This window comes from Myotis davidii, unplaced genomic scaffold (genome assembly GCF_000327345.1).
Source record: "Myotis davidii unplaced genomic scaffold, ASM32734v1 scaffold818, whole genome shotgun sequence".
Taxonomy (NCBI): Eukaryota; Metazoa; Chordata; class Mammalia; order Chiroptera; family Vespertilionidae; genus Myotis; species Myotis davidii.
This window is the reverse complement of record NW_006289814.1, coordinates 142,536-146,712: the sequence shown is the minus strand read 5'-3', so window position 1 is coordinate 146,712 and position 4,177 is coordinate 142,536.

Genomic DNA, 4,177 nt, shown 5'->3' with positions numbered 1-4,177 from the left:
CTGCTGTTGGATCTCTGTATATTATTCTTTTAGAAATATATATATATTTTTATTGATTTCAGAAAGCAAGGAAGAGGGAGAGAGAGATAGAAACATCCATGATGAGAGAGAATCATGGATTGGCTGCATCCTGCAAGTCCCCCACTGGGAATCGAGCCCACAACCCAGGCATGTGCCCTTGACCGGAATCAAACCTGGGACCTTTCAGTTCGCAGGCCGATGCTCTATCCACTGAGCCAAACCGGCTAGGGCTCTGTATATTATTCTTTATTTCAGTCAGTGTATGCTTAATTTCTGATTGGTCCTTTTTCATATCCTTGAGGGTCTCACTAAATTTCTCAGAGGTTTCTAGAAGATTCTTGAGTAATCTTATAACCGTGGTTTTGACCTCTATATCCACTAGTTTGCTTTCCTCCATTTCTGTTATTTGTGACATGTTTCTTTGTCTCCGCATTTTGGCTGCTTCCCTGTGTTGATAGAGTAGCCTTGTGTGGTGGGTTGTCCGATAGGCCCAGTTGTTCAGTCTCCCCAATTACCTGGGGTGGACACTCTTGGTGCAACGCTTTGTGGGCTGTGTGCACAGTCTTGTTGTAGTTAAGCCTTGATTGCTGTTTGGTATCACTGAGAGGAATTGACCTCCAGGCCAATTGGCTGTCACGACCAGCTGTGTCTACAATGGGAGAACTGCTGTGCTGGAGACACCCTTATGGGGCAGGACTTTCTTCAGTGGGGCTTTTGGTGCTCACTGAGTGTGCCTCTTGAGTGTGTCGCTTATGGATGTGAAGAGTTGTAATCTGGTATGGTCTCACACTGATTACTGGGTACACTGACTCTTGGATCTCCAAGGGGGTTCAAAGTCAGCCAGTGCCTGAGGCCACCAAGCAGGTGCTACAGAGACATCTGCAGATTCCTCCTCTTTTCTTGGGGTTTGGAAGTGCCCAGATGAGGCCCAGCTGTGAAGTAATGCAGGCTGCTACTGCTGGGCCTTGGGCCTTCTTTTGGAAGCTTTGGAGCTCTCTGACCCAGCTTCAGTTAGGTTTTAGGTAGCAAAAGGACAGGCCGCTGCAAAAGCTGCTGTGCACAGCTTGGGTGAGGTTGTAAATTGGGTGGGGCAGGGTCTCAGGGAATCACCAGGGCGGAGCAAACAGCAATGACTGCCAGTCAGCCCTGCTCCAGAGAGGTTCCCGGGTCTCTGTGTCCCGCGGCCTCATGCAGGAACAATGATCACTGCGAGTACCTCTGAGAGAAAGCCACCCTCGTGTTCCAGCCCGATGCCAGACAGTCCAGTTTCTCCCTGTATGAGTCTGGGTCCCCAGAGTGTCGCTTGAAACTGGAGTTCAGAGCAATCAGGATCTTGTATCTCCCTCCTGATTGAAAAATACAACAGCGCACCCAGTTGCCAGCCCGTTTCATACGTGCCTCTGCACCTCCACACCTCCTACCAGTCTCCATACGTTTTTTTCTTTCCTTCTAGTTGTAGAACTTCCACTCAGCTAGCTTTCCCGTGGTTCTGGATGATATTTGTTTTGTCTTTTAGTTGTAGTTTTGATGGGGTTGTGAGAGGCAGCAAGTACAGGTGTTTACCTATGCCGCCATCTTGATTGTCTCCCTGTATTTTACTTTATATATGTAGAAAATATTTTTAGTTTGTCAGTGATTATATTTTTCATTGTGAAATTTGGTATCCAAATTTTGCTTTGTGATTTTCATAGTAATTAAATTCTGAAATTTTATCCTGAAATCATACAAATATTCACCTACATTTTGTTCTTGCTTTATGTGTAAAATTTTACATAAAACTTAACATTCTGGAATTTATTCTGGTGTAAGCTATGCTATAAGGATTTAACTTTTTGCCCCAAATAAGTAACCAATTACTTCAGCATAATTTTTAAATCACATTTCCTTTATCTATTGAATTGAGATGTCATCTTTCTCATATATAAATGAACTTTTATGCTAAGTTGTTTATTGCTTACTCTGTTCTGTAAGTCAATCTGTATATTCCCACACCAATACCTCCTTATTCACAAGTATTTTATAATCACTTACATCATAATATTAGAATCTATTTTTCCATAAATTTGCCATGATTACAACAAACAGGCCTTCTTTCAAACAGACTGTGGTGGTTTTAAAATATGTCCATAAATTCTTTGTTACCCCTTCCTTTATAAAGATCTCCTTATACCCTTCCCTTTGAATATGGACTGTACTTAATAACTTATTTCTAACAAATAGAATGTGGAAGAGTGATACATATGACTTCTGAATCCCAGTCATAAGAGATATTGTGAGGAAAAAAAAAAGAAAGAAAAGAGATATTGTGACCTCACTCTGGGAGAAGCTGCGATGTCCTGACGACAATCAAGAAACCCTATAGAGCCCTAGCCTGTTTGGCTTAGTGGATAGAGCATTGGTCCTCAGACTGAAGGGTCTCAGTTCCATTCCAGTCAAGGGCACATACCTTGGTTGCAGGCTGCATCCTGGTCAAGGTGCATCCCAGTCCAGCAAGTACAGGAGGCAACCCATTGATGTGTCTCTCTCACATCAATGTTTCTTTCTCTCTGTCTATCCCTCTCCCTTCCACTCTCTCTAAAAATCAATGGAAAAATATCCTCAGGTGAGGATTAACAACAATAACAAAAACAGGCAACTGGCAAGATTCAACCAAGGGCTATAGTTTGTCAACCCTTGGTTCATAGGGCACCAATTGTTTGAGACTTGAGGTAACCTAGCGCTCCATGCACACTTGCAAACCAATTAATTACCATCTTATCCTTGGCCTGTTCCACTTCTTTAAGGTTCAGGCCCAGCACATGTAAACATTTGCTTTTGTTAAATTGTCACAGGATTAACAGATTGGGTGTTTGGAATCAGACAAACCTCAGTTGCCAGCTTTGCCACTTGCCACTAGGTGGTTTGGGACAAATCACTTAACATCTCTAATCCTCAGATTCCTTATCTATAGAGTACCTACGTCATAGGGTTGGCACAAGGAAAAATTCAGTGAGATGGTCCATCTGAAACACCTAGCAGAGTGCCAGGCAAACTTCAATCAGTAGTAGTAGTATTGGCATCATCCTGCCATTGAACCACTACTCTGTAAGGCAAGTGTCATTAAACCCATTTCACAAAGAAATTAAGGCTCAAACTTGTTTACATAGCTTTCCCAAAACTGATAGCCAGTGACACAAAGCACGGATTCACACCCGAACTTTATTTCCAACAGGCTCTGATTAATCCAACCACACTAACAGGAAAGGAATTTACTGTATGCCACTCCAAGGCGAGCTGGCATTTTAAGACACCCAGAGAAAGGAGTTGCGAAATGCACAAGAACTCATTCTTCGCGGTGCAAGTTTAGTCCTTGGGGGGAAAGAGAGAATTTCGTGAGATCTAAGGGTGCAAGGGCATGTTACAAACAACCAAGATTTCTGAAACCAGTGTGCGGAGGCTCATAACCTGGACACTCTTTTCGAGCTTTGATCCTCTAAGGAGGTGGTGTCACCCGGCCACGCACTCAGCCTGGCGCTTCTCAGCCTCTGTGACCTTGCTGCCCCCGGCGGCGCTGCCCTTTTTGGCTCTCGCGCTCCACGTGCCTGGAGCGCCTGGTGCCTAAAAATATCGCCCTGGTGGAACCTCCCGGAACATGCCTTCGGCTTTTTAAAAACCCGGCGCCATCGCCACTTTGAGACACATAAATAAATCACTGCCCAGACCTGCTGTTAACTCAGCGGGTGATGTGCCGCAGAAAGTGGCGACGGATTCAGCCCCTTCGGATGACATGAACGTTTCCATTTTCTTCCCCCTCCACTTGGCGGGTAGCATATATCATCAGGGCCGCCGAGCAGCCCAAAGACTGTATTGGGCGTTAGAAAAAATAGCCCAGGAATCTCCCTTTCTTCCAGCTCAGACTAAGCCTGGAACTCTTCAAAGCCATATCCTGTGACAATCACAAGGGTTTTCTCCGCCCCAAGTGATGGGAAACTCGTGACTGTGACCTGAGAGTTGGGCGGGCGCAGAGAAACCGGGGCGGAGCTGCAAGTCGCCAGGGGAGGAAGCCCCCGACCGGCTGCGCGTGCGCAATCTCACACCACGGGACCTCCTTCCCGCCGCGGCGTGTAGGAAACCAGACGCCAAATCTGTCCCCGCGCAGACGCCGCCCGGCGCAGAG